This window comes from Eurosta solidaginis, chromosome 1 (assembly GCF_040869045.1).
Source record: "Eurosta solidaginis isolate ZX-2024a chromosome 1, ASM4086904v1, whole genome shotgun sequence".
Taxonomy (NCBI): domain Eukaryota; kingdom Metazoa; phylum Arthropoda; class Insecta; order Diptera; family Tephritidae; genus Eurosta; species Eurosta solidaginis.
The window spans coordinates 147,723,848-147,746,485 of NC_090319.1; the positions used below are offsets into that span (position 1 = coordinate 147,723,848).

The window sequence follows — 22,638 nt, forward strand, 5'->3', positions numbered from 1 at the left end:
GTTGCGCGAAGACGGGGACTATCACCGGATATTACCCTATGACTCTACACTGCTGTGGTTAGACCAATCCTTCTATACGGGGCTTTGGTCTGGTGGACGAGCTTAGATACAAAATCGAACCTACCAGTATTCCAGAAGGTACAAAGAAGTGCTCTAGTCTGCGTGGCGGGCGCTGTACGCACCACTCCTGCGTAGGCTCTGATACTCTTTTTAATGTGTTGCCAATAGATTTAATGGCCAAGAGCGTGTGAAAAAAGCAACGGTGGCACTGTACAGCTGTAGTGGTGCAGTTGCGCGAAGAGGGGGATTATCACAGGATATTACCGTATGACTCTACACTGCTGTGGTTAGACCAATCCTTCTATACGGGGCTTTGGTCTGGTGGAAGAACTTAGATACAAAATCGAACCTACAAGTATTCCAGAAGGTACAAAGAAGTGCTCTAGGCTGCGTGGCGGGCGCTGTACGCACTCCTGCGTAGGCCCTGATACTCTTTTTAATGTGTTGCCAATAGATTTAATGGCCAAGAAATGTGCGGCCTTTTCTGCTCTGCGGCTGCGAGAGTTAACCGACTGGAGAGACAATGTGGATGGCCATACAGCCATCCTTAAGAATCTGGATTCGCCTTCGTCGGACTTTTGCGCTCCGAATGTCTTTTTCGATATGAAGTACGAGGTTGTTATTCCGGACAGGGATTATTGGTTGAGGGAGCTGCCGGACCTGAGTGATAGGCTGCAGATATATACTGTTGGCTGCAAAATGGATAATAAGTTGAGTAGCGGTGTTTTTGTACCTCAACTAGGGTGGAATCTATCCTTTAGCCTACCCGATCATTGCAGCGTATTTCAGGCGGATGTGGCTGCTTTTGACGAGGCCGTCGAGCACCTGAGAAATGCTGTTCACGGCTATAACCACATTTGTATTTAGTCTGACAGCCAGGCTGCACTATAAGCACTTGGATCGGTCTCATTTAAGTCCAGGAGAGTAGATAAGAGCTGCAAATCTCTCAACGAGATCACTGAGCAAACTTCCCTTAGTCTGGTATGGGTGCCTGTACACTCGGATGTACCGGACAATGCGACGACTGACGAACTTGAAAGAGGGGGCACATACGTTCCGCTTTCGTCGTCTTGGAAGGGATTGAGCATGCCGCTCGCTACCTGAAAGCTCACTTTGAAAGGGAGTTTCCTTAGGGAAGCGGGTGTGAGATCGAGCTATCTTGAATCCTGCTACCACACTAAGCTCGTGTGGCCTGAATTGGACGAGAGACGCACGAGACGTCTCCTTCTTCTTCCAAGGGGGGACATATCTCTGGTGGCTAGACTTATAACCGGCCACATAGTAGTCGGGAGGCATCCGCGGCGGCTGGGTGCTCCCTATAATGTTTACTGCTGAAGCTGCAAAGACGCTTTGGCACAATAAGAAGAAATCTCTGGGATCTCCATTCACAACGGGACCTTTATGGGCCTAAGTGCACTGGTGCTCGCACCGGTGGCGACTCTAACCTAACCTAATAAAATTAGGTACAAAAATTTTCCCTATAGCAAGAAATATTTCTAGACAAAATGGACAAGATCTGTTAAAGACCACGCCCACTTTTGTATAAAAGATTTTTAAAAGGATCGTAGACGAAAATAATAAGCTATATCTTAGCGAAAAAGAGCTTTGTATCAATAGAATTTACTTTCTAAATTGAATTATAACATTAAATTGGAAAACACTAAAATTTTGAAATTGGGTGTGGCACCGCCCCTTTTATGACTAAGCAATTTTTTATTATTCGGGAGCCATAACTCGAAGAAAATTTAATATATTGTAATGAAATTATGTACACATATTTTCCTTATATTTCTAGTAAAATTGGGCGGGATCGGTTAAAGAGCACGGCAACTTATATATAAAACAAATTTAAATGGGTCGCAGATTAGAATAATAAGCTATAAATTAGCAAAAGTAATTTACCTGAAATGAAATGTACAATTGAAGCTCACGCTGAATACACCCAAACTTAGACACCTTTATATAATATAATAATAAACCAATAAAGCCGTAGGAAAGGTATCATCAATAAGTAGACTCAAATTAGTAAAACTAATATATATGTGCAAATATTCCTGGCCTTTGAGGAAGTAAATAGATAAATTATATCATCAAAACTTATCATTTCAAATTTTTTTTCCATACTGTGACGAATATTAGCTTCATTACGCTGTTAGTAAAAAATTACAACACAAATACAGTAAGCAGCCAATCTTATGTACATGCACACACATAACTAGCAGCTCGAGGTGAAGAGATATCACACACATACACATGTAGCCATCAGCTGAAGTTGTTACTCACACATACACACCCATATACGCGCCATACGCAAACCCAAAACCTACATTCGGAGAAACGGCATCACATGCTCTGATTCAGGAAACAGCATTGCTTCTGTGTAAGCCAGCTTTCAACGCACGCCGTGTGGAAGTAGGAAGGCCAGACTGGGTGAACACAATATTGGAGGCACTGAAAGGATCGCAAAAGCGGAGTGAAAGAGTTATCAAATGCTTCAAATGCGGGAAGACAGGTCGCATTGCACGTTATTGCGGTTTTGACCCTAATGGTTCCAAAAGCATGGGTGGTCTTAAGTACAAAGTTGGAGGAGATGAGTAAGAGCGAGCCAGATGTAAAGATCGAGAACTTTCTCCAGCTATTGAATGTCCTGTGATATCTATGTCATAAATCGGACGAAAATAGAGCAGTCTTACCGTCAGAGGAAATGTGGGTGGCAATCTCATTCCTTAATCCGATCTGATTTGATAAACAGTAGAGTAAAGCCTAAGCAGCAAGATTGCGTTCGGTCACTGGCGAGAATAACTAAGCCCAGGGAGAAGTGGTATGTGAAATCTTAATTGGGAAGGTCATGGTTCTACACAAATTCGTTGTGGCAGAGATCTTTGATGAAGTCATATTGGGAGTGGATTTCTTAGTTGCCCATGGCATCAGGATCGATATGCATAGAAGGAATATGCAATATAAGAACAGGTTGTACCGCTTAACTACAGTTTTGAGAGAGGGTTCAGCAGTAAGCGAGTGCTGGTGGAGGAGACTCGACAAAGACCACGAAGGTCAAAGACAGTAGGCCTGGCAAAGGTTGGTGGAACGCATGGAACGCACAAATCAATACCGAATGTACCTGCGGGAAGAACACTGGCATTGACAAACCGAAATAGACGACTAAAACGAAGGCTAACATTTTACCAGTCATTTATGTTCTAAATACTGGTACATTTGGCTTTGAATTATAACCAAAAAGAAAAATTGAAAGAAAATGTCCTAATTCATAAATTTGTATTCGTGTAACCTTTAATTAATTTTATTTATATGAAGATGTCACGGAAAGTGGTAAAGCAATTAAAACAATAAGGTTTCTATCGAATTATCACTGTTGTTTTGCTGGACAAAAGTGCTCTGTTTTTTAAAGTCAGCTGAAAATACATGTACATACATTTACGTAAGATGGGGTATAATATATATATTCAACTAATTTAATAAAATTTGTTCAAAACTGTATGAATAAATATTGTAGTATAGGTTTAGGCAAAAAGGAAGAGAATAAGAACACAAGAAAGGTTTCGTGAATAAATGGAATTACAAATGGCTTTTTTTTTAACTGTATAGAAATACAACAAGTGTTAAGAATTGGTTTAACAAATGTTGTGGAAAATGGTATGTGATAATAATTTTGAAAATTTGCACTTTCGTGAACGTGAGATTACGTGTACTTTTGCTGGCTGCTGGATTCAAAGAGGACGAGCCTCTTTGCGACATGAGCCGATGAACCCACGATACAGCTCCTTCGTTAGGTTTCCCGGCAACAAAGTTGCTGTACCGTGGGCTCACAGCGGTAAAAATCTAAGGTACATACGTACTACCACTCACAGATCACAGTGTGTATTAGTGATCACAAGCATATTTGGGTGGTAGTAAACGAAGGAAAATAAACTTAAGAAAATTATGTTACGAGGGGGGGGGGGGGGGAGGAGATATATTTAGGCCTGTGGCCTAAACATACCGACCCCTTGCCGTAAGCAACAAAGAAAAAAAATGAAAAAAAGGAACGCCACGTCATCGCACGTCCAGTAAGGCGCTGTAACGAAATAAGGCAGTGCAGATGCGGACTGCAAGCACTGCACGCCAGATGGTTGACCTCACGTTTCGCTCTCCTGTGGAAAAAGAAAAGAAGTTATTAAATATACGTACGTGGTTTTGAATTCCGTGCATATTTACTTAAATATATATAAGATGGCGCATGTGTGAGGCGTGAAAATCGGATATTTATCTTTCGCAGGCTCCCGAGACCACCAATCCGAACACGGTCGGTGGTGTTAGGAGACGGCCAACTGTCGATGCCGGTGTACCGCCCACCATCATTTCGGTGTATATGTCAGCGCCGAGTGTAAGCCGTATTGGGGATGAGCGGTAGAGTTGCGGATCCGCTAGCCGCATGAATTAGAAGGGCGCGGCTACCTTCGGGTCCACATTAGACGGCGGACTCAGGCGATAGTGGCCTTTGGCCACTGCGTCTTGACTGGTGACATGCGTCGATGACCCGAACTTGCCGCGCAGAATAAGGGTGCATTGCCCTGGTCCTTGGCGCTCCAATTATAGATCGCGTACCAGCTCTGCATCGACGATGGTGCTAGTGGCGCAGGGATCGATTATGGCACGAACAAGGTGTAAGTGCCCGCGTGATTCGATGCGCACGATGACCGTCGGCGTAATTGGTACGAAAGGTCGCATCATGGTAGCTGGATTAGCTTGGAGGAGTCGACCTGTACGAAAACCTTCCGGTATGTCGCGCGATAGTGCTCGTATATTTTGAGCGTCAGAAGGGTATGGCGCCCATTTATTTCGCCGCTGATGTCTTCCGCGTTTTGATGACTTGGTCGAGCCGTTGACGGTCTTGCCTCTGTTTTACCTCTTTCTTCCTCCGCCTTTGCTCTCTCCTCCTCCATTTCTTCCTCCTCCACCTGCTGAGCCCAGGATTTAGCCGTTCCCGAGAGGTTGATTGACAACGCGACGTCGGACGTGTTGTCGTCGCCATTTGTGGTTGTCTCGTCGCATACCGGCCGACGCTCATCTAAATGAAGCGTGGTGTGGTGCTTCTCTTGGCACCTCTTGCAGCGATACTTGCTGCTACACTTGTTCACCCGGTGAAAGAGTGACAGACATTTCGGACAGTACTTTTGCAGATGCACTGCCCGCAACCTCTCTTCTGGAGATTTTTTCCGATATTCGGGACAGTTTCGGAGACTATGGTCCCTGCCGCAGAGCTGGAAAGCGACGTCGAAACGCGTTGCGCCTCCCTCTGACTTGGCCAGTAAGGTTTGGTAGCGGGTCATGATATGCAAGAATATTGGTATCATTAATCATGCCCAAATTGAGGTTGGCGGAATGTTGTTTGGGTGGCGTAAACAAAAAAAAAATTATATCTAATATATTTTCGAAAAAAGCAGGAAAATTTAATTGAAATAAAAGATTAAACACCATGAGTAAATGCTTATGCGCGCAAAGAATGAAAAACTGTTATTAGCACTTATGCATTCACTCTGGATGGTGCTTTAGCCTTTTAGTATATTTATAACTCGAGTTGTGTCGGTAGATGTCGCCGACGTATTTTTAAAATTTATTTTAGATTTGTGGTGAACTTTCGACGTGTATTGTCGATAATGTTGAAATTCGTGAGACTAAGTATTTCAAATCTCGACCAAATGATTGATGGGTAGAGATATGTATTGCGCGACATGTGTGGCGTGTAGCGCGTGTAATGCGCATTGCGAATGAGGCCTTATATCGGTGTTGCCATGCATTGACTGTCAGAAGTAAAGTGTAGACATTTGACATTTGCTACAATTTTTCATTTCCTGAATGAAAAAAAGTCATTGATTTAAAACACGCGGTGGTGAGTATGGCAGCTTTCTTTTCAGATTTTCTCCTAGTGCTATGTAATGCAAAATCGTAGATCAATTGTGTTTTTTGCTGCGAATTTTTTCTTGTTTTGAATTGGATTTGTAGATTGCACCAGTAACACACATCGTCGAACAAAATTTATTCGAAATAGTCGTGACTTAGCTGATGATTGCGAGTGGTGGAATATGGTGTGAGATGAGCTGTAGCGATGATCTTAACTCGTTTCAGCAGCGGCGTCTTCTTCCGGAGTATGAAGATCCAGCTTCGACTTATGTTTTTGGTATTCTTCATAACGCATATGAGCGTAATTAACATAATCAAAATCAATATTGGAATGTTCTGCCTGCATGAGAGACCAAACTGCCCAAAACATGTACGCAGCCAACGCGAAGTGATTCACCTGCAAGTACAGGCGTTCCACTTCGTCGTCGGTGACATTTGCACGTTGCAGAAATTCCTGTAGGTAGACGCGAAGCCAGCCAAGTTGAAAGTCACGCTTTGGATAGCGTGAAAAATCCACTTTATCGTCACCGGCAAATTCACAAAAATGATTTCCAATATCAAAAGCCTGAAAGTTGTAATCGGTGTACTCGAAGTCAATAAAATTAACACATGGCTGTGACTCCAAATAGACAATATTGTCCAGCAAAAGATCATTGTGAGCAAATACCCCCGGACTGTTTAGCCGTTCTAAATGCCTATATAGCGAGCTGAATTCATCGCGTAAACATCTTATTGCCAAGAAAGTATCCTTAACTCTTATATGTTTGACAGCATCAGTAAAAATTTCAGGTACCAAATCAAAGAACCTCTGCATTTTACGCCACAACATTGGCACAAGGGGTTTATCGACATCACCACTAATTCCAGCAACTTCTTCGTGAACTTTAATACGACGATGCATTTTGGCCATACGAGTTGCCACCAAAGACCAAATAGCCGGATCCAATACGCTTAAAGTTACACCAGGTACGAAATCGTAAACAAGGCCATTTTTAAATGTAGCAAATAGTGTAGGCCCGAATCCATATGTTTGTAGCATATGAATGTTTCGTGTCTCAGCTTTACGATCGATCAGCAAATCCGTTTTGTTACCATAGACACGCACCAGCTCAACGTTGTTGTCGATGGCAGAATTTCTCTCATTTTGTGTATTATGGTTCGTATTGTTATGACTAACCACTTCCCCCATGATGGATGTGGTCACCTCTGAATCCACTGTCTCCGTGTCGCTAATATTTCCCGAGCCATTATTCTCATCCACCGAATTTGATGCTGCCGCAATTCAAAAATTATGGCTGTTAATGGCATTTGAGCTGCCGTTATCAATGTCATTGCCATTGTAGCTTCTAACAGTGGACAGTTTTGGATCATAGAAGCAACCTGTAACGTAGCAAATGCTACGCCACAATATCTATTTTCTATTTGGCGCCCACCCCTAACATCATATTTTCCATTTACTGCCCACCCCTAGTAGTGTATGTACCGACATACATATATACATACATACCGGCCCAGCAACCATCGCGCAAGCACAAAGCAAGCCAGCGATGGTGAACGCACAATGCTTGGGAATTTTCATTCGTGGCGCGCTGTGCGCGACAATGCGTGCATAATTCCCAACGTGTTCATAGTTACCTATGAATAAGATGATTGACCGGAATACACCAGGCACACTTCGCCGTAGGTACCATCATCATCGCGATCCCGATCCACGGACATCCCATCCCGAAGCCTAGCCACCCGTTGTCATAGCTATTTGGTGAGAGCCACCGTCATCCAGTACTCTCTCCCTGGGCGTGATCCTAACTACCGCCGTCACTACTACCGCCGTTAGCACCCCTTAGCGAGAGCCACCGTCGTCTCCACCATCTCGGCTACCGCTAGCTAGCACTCTATCTCTCTCTCTGCGGAGAGCCGTCGTCCTTGCATTATAATATAAGCGATACTACTTAGTGAACATCTCTCTCTCTCTCTCTCTCTTCTGGATTCAAGGTTGTGGATATTTTAGCCTAAGAGCCGCGTGTGTGTGTGTGTTCGAAATCAAAACACTAATTTACTGTGTATTTATTTAGGTGGGGGAAGTGGGACCTCCATCCGACTCTGGATTGACTTGAGCATACCTCAGCCTTTGACCAAACCCACCTCATAAATGGCGCCCGAGCAGGGACCCGTCTCCTCAGGCGACTGTGCCAAAACCATCGAGAGCACCAACACTGTAGGAACGGGTTCACCGAACACACAACCAACAATTGACACAAAGATAAGCGAAACCACCACCACCACGCTCAACGTCGACTCTCTAAGCTGGATTTACCTGCTGAAGAAGGAGAGGCTAATCGAAGAATGCAAACGCTACCGAATCTACACCGAAGGACATACCGTCGCCGAATTGCGCAGCACACTCAGCGCATACGTCCGAGACCAACGAAAGCGTAAGTCAACAGAAAATCTTTTGAGAGAGGTAGAGATGGAGATCGCCGCCGAAGAGGCCCGGCCAGTCACATCTACGCAAAACACCACGCCGGCCGTCACAATCAAAACAATATCCCTCCAGCGCGAGCAGAGCGGCATAAGTAACACGGAGGTCATGAATACAGTCCGCCGCTGGGATGTACATTACGCTGGAGGCGACACATTATACGACTTCCTGGAAAGGATTGAGGAACTGGCAGAATGCTATCTGATTAAGCCAGATCAATTCCTCCCAACCCTTCCAGAGATACTGCGTGGCAAAGCCCTTCAATGGTTCCGCCTGCGAAAACAACAACTACACACATGGGCTGACTTCCGCTCCGAAGCCGGAAAATTCTTTTTGCCGAAGCGACACATTAGCCAGCTAGAGGACGCTATCCGCCAAAGAAAACGGACGAGCAGAGAAAATGCCAAGGACTATATCCTCGCCCTCCAGACGATGATTCGCCGCCACCCGACTTTGTGCAAAGAAGATCATCTAGAACGCATATACGACGGACTACGGGTGGAGTATCGACTTTTTGTGAAGCGGGGCGAGTTCCAAACGATAGAGCAGCTTATGGAGCTCACCGACGAGTACGAACTGCTGCGAAGCGAAGAAGCCAAACAGAGCCAACTGTTAGCACATAGCTTAAGCACAGTAATAATCGAGGAGCTGGAGGAGCAGAATGATCAAATAACAAACTCCCTATCGACACTCACTGACAGTTACGATGCAAGAAACACCTGCTGGCGATGCAAGAAACGCGGCCACCGCCGCTCCCATTGCAACAACAAAAGACGACTTTTTTGTTCAACACAAATCAACCGCCGAAATAAATTTTAACCGCAACTTCGTTGGGCCGAGAGAAGCACGAACGAAATATGCCATGCCCGAAGAACCGCCTCCATTCGACGCAGTACCGTGGCCCGCAAATAAGCCACGAATACTGGGCGCTAAGATATTCTGGAACCCGCCATTAATAGCCGGCCATCTAAACGCCATCGTATGCGACAAACCAACCGCTGGTGACACTATACCGTATGCACCAAACCTAGAGCCACACGATACTATTAATGGAAACCACGCCCAGACTTCTTTGCCCGGACTATGGCTAAATCGCAAAAAGGGTGTAACACGGCGCGTAGGGTGGACGAAGATCACGCCATAATCAAGCTGAAAGATCACTACAAGATGGTACGATTCGCGCTGGCTGAGGAGAAGCAAGATCCGACCTAGTTTGATAAGTTTTCTATACATGAAATGTAAATACCTTAATTTTGAAATGTAAATTTAAAATGTAATATAAAAATGTACATATGTAAATACCTTAATTTTGAAATGTAAATTTAAAATGTAATACAAAAATGTACATATGTATATACCTTAATCTTGAAATGTAAATTTAAAATTAATTTCGTACTTGCAATGTAAATTTAAACACAAATGAAATGTACACATTATTGTTGAAAAAAAAAGAAGAAAAAAAATCAATCATAATAATAAAAACATCAACGAACACATATACACACATGTCGGCCGAGCCATCGGATTCAACCGATGATAAAACAAACCTGGGCTCTGCCCATGGTAGTTCAGGCCTCCGCGCAAAAACCCTGGAATACCACAGCCTTTCGTCCGCCGAAGTAGGAGGGGGACTGTAACGTAGCAAATGCTACGCCACAATATCTATTTTCTATTTGGCGCCCACCCCTAACATCATATTTTCCATTTACTGCCCACCCCTAGTAGTGTATGTACCGACATACATATATACATACATACCGGCCCAGCAACCATCGCGCAAGCACAAAGCAAGCCAGCGATGGTGAACGCACAATGCTTGGGAATTTTCATTCGTGGCGCGCTGTGCGCGACAATGCGAGCATAATTCCCAACGTGTTCATAGTTACCTATGAATAAGATGATTGGCCGGAATACACCAGGCACACTTCGCCGTAGGTACCATCATCATCGCGATCCCGATCCACGGACATCCCATCCCGAAGCCTAGCCACCCGTTGTCATAGCTATTTGGTGAGAGCCACCGTCATCCAGTACTCTCTCCCTGGGCGTGATCCTAACTACCGCCGTCACTACTACCGCCGTTAGCACCCCTTAGCGAGAGCCACCGTCGTCTCCACCATCTCGGCTACCGCTAGCTAGCACTCTATATCTCTCTCTGCGGAGAGCCGTCGTCCTTGGATTATAATATAAGCGATACTACTTAGTGAACATCTCTCTCTCTCTCTCTCTTCTGGATTCAAGGTTGTGGATATTTTAGCCTAAGAGCCGCGTGTGTGTGTGTGTTCGAAATCAAAACACTAATTTACTGTGTATTTATTTAGGTGGGGGAAGTGGGACCTCCATCCGACTCTGGATTGACTTGAGCATACCTCAGCCTTTGACCAAACCCACCTCATAAACCCACAAGCTTATTTGTGATGCCGCCCGTGAATTTTTTAAATTGTACATGACTAAGTTTCCAATGTGGTCGTATCACCTTTAATATCCCTTTGGCGCCGCTAAATACATCCTCACCAATGTGTATGGGTACAAAAACTGGAGTGACATCAGTGGTTTTAGTACTGCTATCATTCCAAGCAGCGTTCTGCTGTAGCTTGCAGTTCAATGTTCCAGTATTAGAGCCATTTGTGGTATGTAAATTTTGGCTAGCACCACTAACACCACCAACACCGACAGCGCGATTTAATGTTTTATTTAATAATTTGGGAAAAATTTAAACAACGTGACATCAGGCAGACAAGGCGACAGCTGTTTCGATTATACCTTGTAAATCTCTTCAAAGCCTTTTCTCCCGGGAGTTGGAGTCGAACCCGCACTCCTACGATAGTTGAAATGGTTATAAACGCATTCAGCTACGTCATGCCTTAGTTGTTGTAAAGTTTTTCCCAATTGCCTTCTTTTTCGCATATATTATCTTCCACACATAACAAAATTCGTATGTAGTTATGTGTTGAAGTTATGCCTGTTTATAAGGCGGTTTTCAGAGAAACTTGGTATTTGTTGTTGTTTTTGTTCTATTTATAGAACTACAACGAATTAATCAAATGTTGTCTACTTATATGACTTATCCGAGGATTGCCCGTATCGCTTTGAATGTATGAAAACATTTATTTCAAGCAATTTTGAATTTTATAATTTATTTAACAATTTGGGAAAAATTTAAACAACGTGACATCAGGACGGACAAGGCGACAGCTGTTTCGATTATACCTTGTAAATCTCTTCAAAGCCTTTTCTCCCGGGAATGGGAGTCGAACCCGCACTCCTACGATAGTTGAAATGGTTATAATCGCATTCAGCTACGTCATGCCTTAGTTGTTGTAAAGTTTTTCCCAATTGTAATGTTGTTGACGATGGGCCATTGGGTTTTACTTTGGGATATGAAACACTTCCAGTCGTTATCGTGCTGTTTCTGTGCCCATACTACGTAGTAGTTCTTATAATTATTCGTATATGATTTTTGAAATGATTTGATACTAAAAGCTTTTTTGTTTGGTTGCTGTGCTTCTTATAATATTCCAGCTTAAATTTATTACCCGCGTGCAATATAGATATCGATTTATTAGGGTCCAACGACAATTTTGTACGAGGTTTTTTTTTTTTTTGTTTGTTTTGAAAATTTGCTTCTGTTCAGATTTGAGTATCCCTAACAGGGACTTAAATGTATGCTTCTGGTTTCTATGATTCCAAATGTTTATTTTTATTTTCGGCATCAATTTTATTATTCATGTCTTCACTATTAGAGGCGACTGTTGGTTTTACTGTCGATGTTGCTAAGGGGGGTTTGCACTACATGCTTGGTGGTAGTGGGTTTAGTGGTAGATGTGGCCAAAGGTTTTATTATTGGACGAAAAGCACCAATTTGGTTAACTTTCTTACTTTTAGAGGCATTTGAACCCTCTCCTTGTGCTGTTTTTGATGCAGATGATGCACCTACGGCCGTACTAGACGCAGGTGCGCCGGAAGCATATGACGGCACTGATTTCGGTATCGAGATAGCTGATACACTCTTTCCATTGTCCACAATATTCTTAACACAATTCTGAAAGTGTGGCGGTGCGGGAAATGGTTTTACAGACTGAATGTGGTTTTCTTTGCCATTGAGAGCACTGATAGGCTTTCTGTACATTCTCTTTTTATTAAGTTACTGCCAGACACAAATTCAATAAAAATATTTTTCTGGAAATAAAATCACTACAGGCAAAATTCTATGCAAATGCAATGTGCGTATAACAACTCTTTTTGAAAGCCTTTCTATATGTATGTGAATGTAATAATGACCAGTTGTAGATTGATCCATCGAATCTCCTCTAGTTTCCAATAACTGCGCAAAATGTCCCAAATCTTCACTTGTTTTTGCTGCCAAAACATCGGAAGCATTTTCTGAAGTTTTAAGATTGATTTCTTGTCCAGTTAATTTTTTGTTTGAGGGCTAAGATACTTGGCTTGGATATCACAAATGGTTCCAGGCTCTGGATCAGGGACTGTTATCAGTCTTAGACCGGCCATAGTGACGAATGTCACGCGTGATTAGTTATCACGTCCTGCTCGAGGTGCCCTACTTCTACTGATAATGGCGGATCTAGAGAGGACAACTCGATGAAACCCGCACCCCGGAGTCATTGTGCCGAGCTCAGGGGAGGGAGGACCCTGTTAAGGGTCAAGATCGGTACACAACGGTGACGAACTGGATTGTTAGGGACTTTGATTTTGACTATGTTTAGGAATTGATGACTTTGGGCTGGTAGGTGCGGTATTGTGCCACCTTAGTAGGTCGGGGTGAAACCCTATCGAAACGGCTGGTAGGCTAATGCTGCACTTTCCCACGTCCCGTTAAAACAGTGGTGGGCCTCAAGGTACGTTCCGGCTCCATCGCCGTTAAATTGGTGGTGTAGGTGCGGTTGAAGATTTTCCCTCTTTGCGTCCGGTCTGGCTCTGAACGCATTACTCATAAGGTAATACGTCAACCCTCGCATGGCCTCCCTGCGTAGCATAGATAACCACGAGACCGTTGAAGCGCGATTACACAATCAGCTCCGGATAGCGGCCTTGAGGGGGGACTTTTTTTTAGAATGGATAAGACTAACACGAATCCGACAAGGATGGGGTGCGGAGGAAGAGCGGTTTTGATGGAAATCCGTCAAATCAATCTTCAGCACTCTAAGGCGGCTTCTGCAAATTTGTTGCTCTGCCTTGAAAAAGGCGGAGTGGATATAGTCCTTGTCCAGGAGCCGTGGCTGTGTAGTAACGGCAGTAAGATTTCTGGATTAAGGACTGGAAAATTCAACACCTTGGTGCATGGGGAGGCAAGTAGGCCTAGATCTTGTGTGCTTGTTAAAAAAGAGATTATAGCTTTTATTCTCTCTAATTTCAGCAATGCTGACGTAACCACGGTCTGTCTCGAGGGAGGAAGTAATGAAATGTGGGTGGTCTCAGCGTACATGCCCCACGGGTACGTAGCGGGACCACCACCTGCGATACTGGGCGAAATCACCGCTGAAGCAAAGCGGAGAGGTGTTGGCTTGATCATCAGTGCCGATGCTAATGCCCATCATAGCACCTGCGGAAGCTCGGATACCAACACTAGAGGTGAGTCTTTATTTACTTTTATTGTAGATGAGGGACTTTGTATATGTAATAGGGGGAATGACCCGACTTTTATTACTATCCAGGTAATTTTATGGATATCACAGAATCGCCATCCAACTGCACAGATATAATGCCGACGGCGCGTAGGGCTGGATTGCCCTCCACTGCCATCTGGCGTAACAATTGGGCCTCATCCTTCGGAATTTGGACTGTCATCCGCACACGCGAGTCAATCTGCTGTTTAAGTTGCATGTCATTACATGACAACTACACTTGACTAGGGTTTAAATATTAGACTTGAGAAGTGTGAAAGAGTACTTATTATATTTATATCATTCATATATATTTTGCTCGAACCAGTTCAACAAAAAGCAAAAAAGTAATATACTTCCCACCCAACATTTTTTGAAATTATAATCATATTAGAGTCTTTTTCGAGTCTCCAGCATGTTCAAAATAAGCATATATCCCTCGTCGGGAGAAAATGGTACCCTACGCGCGACTACACTTGGTGAGCCTCTTTTAACCTATATTTCTAATCAGTATTTAGCCTTTTTCGCGACATATTTACCATCATTTATCAGTCTTGTGGGAATAATTTTCAAGTGTGTTTTAAAGCTTTTGCGATTCTTTCTCGAGACATTTAAGAGTCTATTTGGAATCTTATTTTAATCATTTTTTGTGATCGCTTTACATAACTTTTTCAATAAATCATATTTCACTCATAAGAGGGAGTCGATTTCGAGTCTTCTTTTGATCGCAGAATTGATTAAACAGTTTTTAGTCGACAAAAGGAGTCGAAAATGTCTCATTGTGGTGATTTATACTTTAATCAATCTTCCATATGCTATGTGGGTTGTTGATACCCTTTTGTTTTATGTACTATATTTTAATTAAATTTTTCGCTTTTAATTGTCTTATATGGAAAATGTTAGGATATTCAAATTGGAATTTAAGTTATTGTTATTTAGAACACCACCTTGTGTTTCTTACAAGCCAACCCAATATAAACGCACGCAAGTCATTTTATGTCAAAAATGTCTAATGCACATACAACTTGTATGAGAGCAACCCAAATTGAATTTGCTGCGTGAAAACCTAACTTGATTTCCAATTCTTGTTCTGCGTGACATTTAGATTCGACGTTTGCACACATGCTTTACATTGTCGCAACGCATGCTTATTTGGGTTAGGGCAAAAAATGCCGGTTGTTTGCGTGCGCTAAAAAAAACGCAGTGCGGTTTTATTAGGTTGGCTTGTTAAACATTTATTTTGCACTTTTACACCTTTCCGACATGTACCTTAATTTTATATTCGAAAATACTTTTAAGCTTGAACGTGTAGTTCACATGGGAATTGATGTTTGGGGTGTAATTGCTAATTCAATTGCGGATTCGAAGAAGGAGCGAAGGTGGAAGGCTAGTATTCAACTTTGGAAGTTTTATTGGTAAAAGGTGGGACCAGTAGAACCATTATTTTTGTGCCTTTCCCTCCTGTTAAAGATTTCCGAACAATGAATTTGTAAATATGAAGGAAAGAGCTTGACTAATTATAAATTTCGAAAGTAGTTTAAAGCAATATGTAAGGTTGTAATTGCTGATGCAATTGTACTCTGTGGCAGATATGAATAAATTTCTTTGGAATTACTTGCGGTACTTAATTATTTTCTGAACAATTGCGTGGTGGCAACGGCGCACCCACGTAGTTGTTGAAAGAAGAATTCTGTGGCAGACAGCGTATCTGCGTTAGGGTTCTGTTGGCCTCGTTCGGGGGAACGAGAGCTGGGGGAGGGGTTATTTGGGATAGATGGATGTGGACGACTAAAGTTCATTTTCCTTGTCGTTGGGCGGAAGTAGTACCAGTTTCGCGATTGGTCTGGTAATTTGTCCCTTAATTGTATTGACTTCAACAACACGTACACGGTTATCGGAACCTGGGAGTGTGTTAACAATTCTCCCAATTCTCCACTCGTTTGGTTGTAGGTATCTTCCTTTATGACCACGAGGTCCCCGGGTTTTAAGTTGGATTGTGGATGTTTCCACTTATACCGTTTTTGGATTTCGGTGAGATATTCTGATTTCAATCTCTTGCAAAATGTTTGATGAAGGATTTTCATCTTTTGCCAGCGGTTTACAATTGAGACAAGGTTTTCATTACAGTCGATTTCGGGTGGAGCTAACAGATGCCACCCACGAGAAAATGGCCTGGAGTAAGCCAGGAGTAAGCCCCAACCCGTGCCTTCCAGCCAGAGGGCAGTCTGACGGATATTAGCATTACTACGCTGTTAGTAAATAATCACAACAACAAATACAGTAAGCAGCCAATATTATTTACAGGTACACACATAACTGCGGCTCGAAGTGAAGAGATATCTCACACACACATATGTAGTTATCAGCCGAAGTTGTTACTCACACTTACGCACGCATATAGCTCAATTACTTAGCAGGAGATACAACAGTTTAGAAGGCGAAACGTCCAGACCTTAGGAGAAATATGCCAGACCTTGGGAGAAATATGCGGACGAGGTAACAGAGTATAAAAGCAGCGCAAGCTGAGGAATGACGGATCAGTTTGATTTAAACACGCTTTTGTGAAGTACGTGATATCGAATTATAATTGTACTGCTCCCTAAGTAGACTATATAAAGACCATATTGCAATAATGAATAATGCAGTTATTTATTCGACCGTTCAACGATACGCACGTTTGCTGAAGGTGCAATAACCAGGATTTCCTAAATTCGTTACATTACTTAATAATGTTAGGTCACTCAGGCAACCATGCCCCATCGTTGATCGTTAATATGTCAAAATTAGTTTTAATTTGCTTAATTAACGTTGTTGTTGTTGTAGAAGTGCTTCGCCCCATCCTATAAGTGCGACCAATCATAAATTGTTGTCAATGTCCTCAATGTCCCCTCCGATGCCTCGGCAAGGTCGGCTGTATACGTGGATAACCTGCTGACGTCTGCTTAGTGCAGGAACCATGGGTCTTGCGGTCACAGGTTATGGGCCTAAAGACCCGAAGAAACTATAACATTTTCACACACATGGAGAAGGTAAACCGAGGGATTGTACCCTCATTAGGAACACTATTAATTCTTTTTTTACCTAATTACAGTAGTTACGACGTTGCTGTGGTCAAGGTCGAGTCAAGAAGCGGCCGGAGCATGACGGTCGCCTCGCCTTATATGGCCCACGATCGGCCCGCTCCTCCAGAGAAGGTAGCGCAAATGGTAGCACAAGTAGCCAAAAAGAGACAGTCGTGATGGGTTGTGACGCCAACGCAAGGCACGCGGTTAGGGGGAGCAGCGAGAAAAACGAACGGGGGAGTCTCTGTTTGAATTTATATTAGCTTACAACCTTTACGTATGTAACAAGGGCAGCTCTCACACCTTTAGTTTTCCGAGTACGGCGAACTACCAGGGGTGGGAGTAAGTCCTTGATATAACACTAACATCTGACTACCGGGAGCTTATGGTTAGAAACAGGGAGGTATCGAAAAACTTTCCCTGTCGGATCACCGCTTAATCCTTTTCAACACAGACTGGGAAAAATAAATAAATCAGCCGCACAGAAACCCTAAACAGACGTCCTAGGGCTTATTTGACAAGATAGTCAGTGATAGGCTCCATAGAAGTAGGGCGCCTATTCAATCTACAGGAAGTCTTGATGACCGAGTCCGGTCTCTGGAGAAAAGTTTTCAGGTGGCCTTTAAAGTCGCCTGTCCAATTTCGAGGAGCAAAATACCTTCCCACCGTGGTGGGATAAAAATCTCAGCTACCTGAGGTCAAAGCTGAAGATGGTCTTCAACGACTGTCACTTCAGGACTATTTCCAAGAGTACACGACGGCTCTGAGGGAGTATAAGAAACAGCAAAATCAAGCACCTGGCAAGAACACTGCGAGTCGACGGACAAGGCGACAGCTGTTTCGATTATACCTTGTAAATCTCTTCAGAGCCTTTTCTCCCGGGAATGGGAGTCGAACCCGCACTACTACGATGAAATGGTTATAATCGCATTCAGCTACGTCATGCCTTAGTTGTTGTAAAGTTTTTCCCAATTGTAATGTTGTTGACGATGGGCCATTGAGCTTTACTTTGGGATATGAAACACTTCCAGTCGTTATCGTGGTGTTTCCGTTTGATTATTAAATTTTGTTTCTGTGCCCATACTACGTAGTAGTTCTTATAATTATTCGTATATGATTTTTGAAATGATTTGATACTAAAAGCTTTTTTGTTTGGTTGCTGTGCTTCTTATAATATTCCAGCTTAAATTTATTACCCGCGTGCAATATAGATATCGATTTATTAGGGTCCAACGACAATTTTGTAAGAGGTTTTTTTTTTTTTTGTTTGTTTTGAAAATTTGCTTCTGTTCAGATTTGAGTATCCCTAACAGAGACTTAAATGTATGCTTCTGGTTTCTATGATTCCAAATGTTTATTTTTATTTTCGGCATCAATTTTATTATTCATGTCTTCACTATTAGAGGTGACTGTTGGTTTTACTGTCGATGTTGCTAAGGGGGGTTTGCACTACATGCTTGGTGGTAGTGGGTTTAGTGGTAGATGTGGCCAAAGGTTTTATTATTGGACTAAAAGCACCAATTTGGTTAACTTGCTTACTTTTAGAGGCATTTGAACCCTCTCATTGTGCTGTTGTTGATGCAGATGATGCACCTACAGCCGTGCGCCGGAAGCATATGACGGCACCGATTTCGGTATCGAGATAGCAGATACACTCTTTCCATTGTCCACAATATTCTTAACACAATTCTGAAAGTGTGGCGGTGCGGGATGTAGTTTTACAGGCTGAATGTGGTTTTCTTTGCCATTGAGAGCGCTGATAGGCTTTCTGTACATTCTCTTTTTATTAAGTTACTGCCAGACACGAATTCAACAAAAATATTTTTCTGGAAATAAAATCACTACAGGCAAAATTCTATGCAAATGCCGTTTGAAAATGCAATGTGTGTATAACAACCCTTTTTGAAAGCCTTTCTATATGTATGTGAATGTAATAATGACCAGTTGTAGATTGATCCATCGAATATCCTCTAGTTTCCAATAACTACGCAAAATGTGCAAAATCTTCATTTGTTTCTGCTGCCAAAACATCGGAATCATTTTCTGAAGTTTTAAGATTGATTTCTTGTCCAGGTAATTTTTTGTTTGGGGGCTAAGATACTTGGCTTGGATATCATAAGTAGTTCCAGGCTCTGGATCAGGGACTGTTATCAGTCTTAGAACGGCCATAGTGACGAATATCATGCGTGATTAGTTATCACGTCCTGCTCGAGGTGCCCCTACTTCCACTGATAATGGCGGATCTATAGAGGACAACTCGATAAAACCCGCACCCCTGAGTCATTGTGCCGATCTCAGGGGAGTGCGGACCCTGTCAAGGGTCAAGATCGGTACACAACGGTGACGAACTGGATTGTTAGGGACTTTGATTTTGACTATGTTTAGGACTTGATGACTTTGGGCTGGTAGGTGCGGTATTGTTCCACCTTAGTAGGTCGGGGTGAAACCCTATCGAAACGGCTGGTAGGCTAATGCTGCACTTTCCCATGTCCCGCTAAAACCGTGGCGGGCCTCAAGGTACGTTCGGGCTCCGTCGCCGTTAAATTGGTGGTGTAGGTGTGGTTGAAGATTTTCCCTCTTTGCGTCCGGTCGGGCTCTGAACGCATTATTCATAAGGTAATGCGTCAACCCTCGCGTGGCCTCCCTGCGTAGCATAGGTAACCACGAGACCGTTGCAGGGTGACTACACAATCAACTCCGGATAGCGGACTTGGGGGGGACTTTTTTTAGAATGGATAAGACTAACACGAATCCGCCAAGGATGGGGTGCGGAGGAAGAGCGGTTTTGATGGAAATCCGCCAAATCAATCTTCAGCACTCTACGGCGGCTTCCGGAAATTTGTTGCTCTGCCTTGAAAAAGGCGGAGTGGATATATTCCTTGTCCAGGAGCCGTGGCTGAGTAGTAACGGCAGTAAGATTTCTGGATTAAGGACTGCAAAATTCAGCACCTTGGTGCATTGGGAGGCAAGTAGGCCTAGATCCTGTGTGCTTGTTAAAAAAGAGATTATAGCTTTTATTCTCTCTAATTTCAGCAATGCTGACGTAACCACGGTCTGTCTCGAGGGAGGAAGTAATGAAATGTGGGTGGTCTCAGCGTACATGCCCCACGGGGACGTAGCGGGACCACCACCTGCGATACTGGGCGAAATCACCGCTGAAGCAAAGCGGAGAGGTGTAGGCTTGATCATCGGTGCCGATGTTAATGCCCATCATAGCATCTGGGGAAGCTCGGATACCAACACTAGAGGTGCGTCTTTATTTACTTTTATTGTAGATGAGGGACTTTGTATATGTAATAAGGGGAATGACCCGAATTTTATTACTGTGGTAAGGGAGGAGGTCCTGGACCTCACCCTGGTTAGTAGAGAACTGCAATGTCGGATATCTGCCTGGAGGGTTCTCAACGAGCACTCCATCTCTGTTCACCGATATATTCAGTTCTCGGTGAACGAAGAACGTCCCGGTAAAATATCTTTTAGGAACCCTAAAAGTACTAACTGGGACTTGTATTGTAGGAACCTGAGAGAGATATTGCCTGCGGCGCCTACTGTTAGTTCGGACCTGTCCGAATCTGAGATAGACGTTCTGGTGGAAAACTTCACATCGGCAAGCAATAGCGCCTTTCAGCTGTCCTGCCCATTAAAAATTTACAGGGGGAAGGGCAAGTCGGATTCTCTTGACGACCTAAGAGCGTCCAGTCGGCGGCTCTTCAACAGAGTCAGGAGGAGTAAATTACCCTCGGACTGGGGGCCCTATAATGTGAGTCTGGGGATTTATAAATATGAAATAAGGATAGCCAAGCGAGATGCATGGCGAAGCTTCTGCGAAAACGTATAAGGCTGCAATGAATCCTCAAGGATTAGAAAAATACTCTCTAGGAATCCCGCTCCTCTGGGGTATCTGCGAGATGATGGTGGGGACTGGTTGATGAGTAGCGAGGATTCCCTAAAGTTTTTACTGGACAATCATTTTCCCGATGTCCTAGTTGCGCAGGGATCTTCGCCTGCATGGTCGGCGGTGGCTGGCCATGCAGAAGTGCCTGCCATTCCAATACGTAAAAGTTAAATAAACTTGGTTATAGGGTCGTTCAAGCCTTATAAGTCTCCGGGCCCGGATGGAATCATTCCTGCGCAACTTCAAAAGTCTTTGGGGATTTTCTGCCGCTGGTTGGCCATCATCTATACTAACTGCCTCAGGCTTAACTATATCCCGAAGTCTTGGCACACGGTTAGGGTTATTTTCATTCCGAAGGTCGGCAGAAGCTCTCATGTATCACCTAAGGATTTCAGGCCAATGAGTCTCTTGTAGTTTCTTCTTAAGGCGTTTGAGCGGTTCATTGAACTATACCTACGGGAAAGGATACCTCGGGGGTTACTGTCGGCTTCACAGCATGCGTACTGCAAGGGCAGATCGACGGAAACGGCTCTCCATTCGATTGTAAAGCAAATAGAGGGGTCCCTAGAACACAAAAGTATGCTCTGGGTGCCTATCTAAACATCGAGGGGCTTTTAACAATGTCTTACCGGGGGCAATCGAAAGAGCTCTGGTGGGTTTAGGAGTCGAGGCGGCTCTGGTTGAATTTATTAGCAAACTTCTATGCGGCAGAATTGTCGCAGCTGAGTGGGGAGGGGCCATAATTAAGAGGAAGGTGTGCAGGGGTACACCACAGGGGGTGTCCTATCTCCTCTCCTCTGGATTGTGGTAGTCAGTGAGCTTCTTGTGGAGCTGGAAGCCAATGGTTGTCGGGTGGTTGCCTACGCAGATGACCTCGCTATCCTAGCCAGAGGCAAATTTCTGGGCTACCTGCATACTGTGGCTAGGTGGGCTGAATCATGTGGATTGGCGGTCAACCCGGGAAAACGGAATTGGTTCTTTTCACAAGGAGATATAAGTTTCCCGATTTCAGAACTCCCTCGATTGGAGGGGTACCGTTGTTACTTTCTGATAGGGCTAAATATTTGGGGATTGTTTTGGACAAGAAACTGTCCTGGAGACCCAATGTGGAAGATCGGGCCAGGAAGGCCGCCATTGCCTTGTACTGCTGAAGAGGGGCTATCGGAAAGAGATGGGGACTCTCGCCAAGAGTAGTACACTGGCTTTATGAGATGCTGGTCAAATTCGTCTGGTGGAAAGCACTAGACAGGGCGAGCACCTCCAAAATGTTAGTGTCAGTGCAACGGACGGCGCTGATCGGTATCAGTGGCGCTCTCAGAACAACACCTACCTTGGCACTGAACGTCATGCTGAACATACACCCAGTAGATATTGCGGGAAAGGCGGCCGCGGCAAGGTCGTTGGTCAGGCTTCGTGATATGGGATATCGACTTTCTGACCGCGTACACTCTAGCCTTCTTACCAGTTGAGACTTTATCCCGGATAGAACGGACTATTGTACGCCGATAACTGCTCCCTATACAACCTTCACCCCAGTCATTCCAGAGAGAGAGGAGTGGGGAAGAGGAATTAACTTGTTCACGGATGGGTCGAAGCTGGATGGAAAGGTTGGTGGGGGGT

At 43.8% G+C, this 22,638-nt stretch overlaps 1 protein-coding gene and 1 pseudogene across 7 annotated transcripts in view; both read right to left on the minus strand.

The window, feature by feature from the left end:
* Positions 1-22,638, minus strand: part of LOC137236868 (uncharacterized) — a 1,561,671-nt gene that overhangs the window by 1,199,002 nt on the left and 340,031 nt on the right. The window lies entirely within an intron of this gene.
* Positions 6,173-18,205, minus strand: LOC137238661 (ethanolamine kinase-like; annotated as a pseudogene).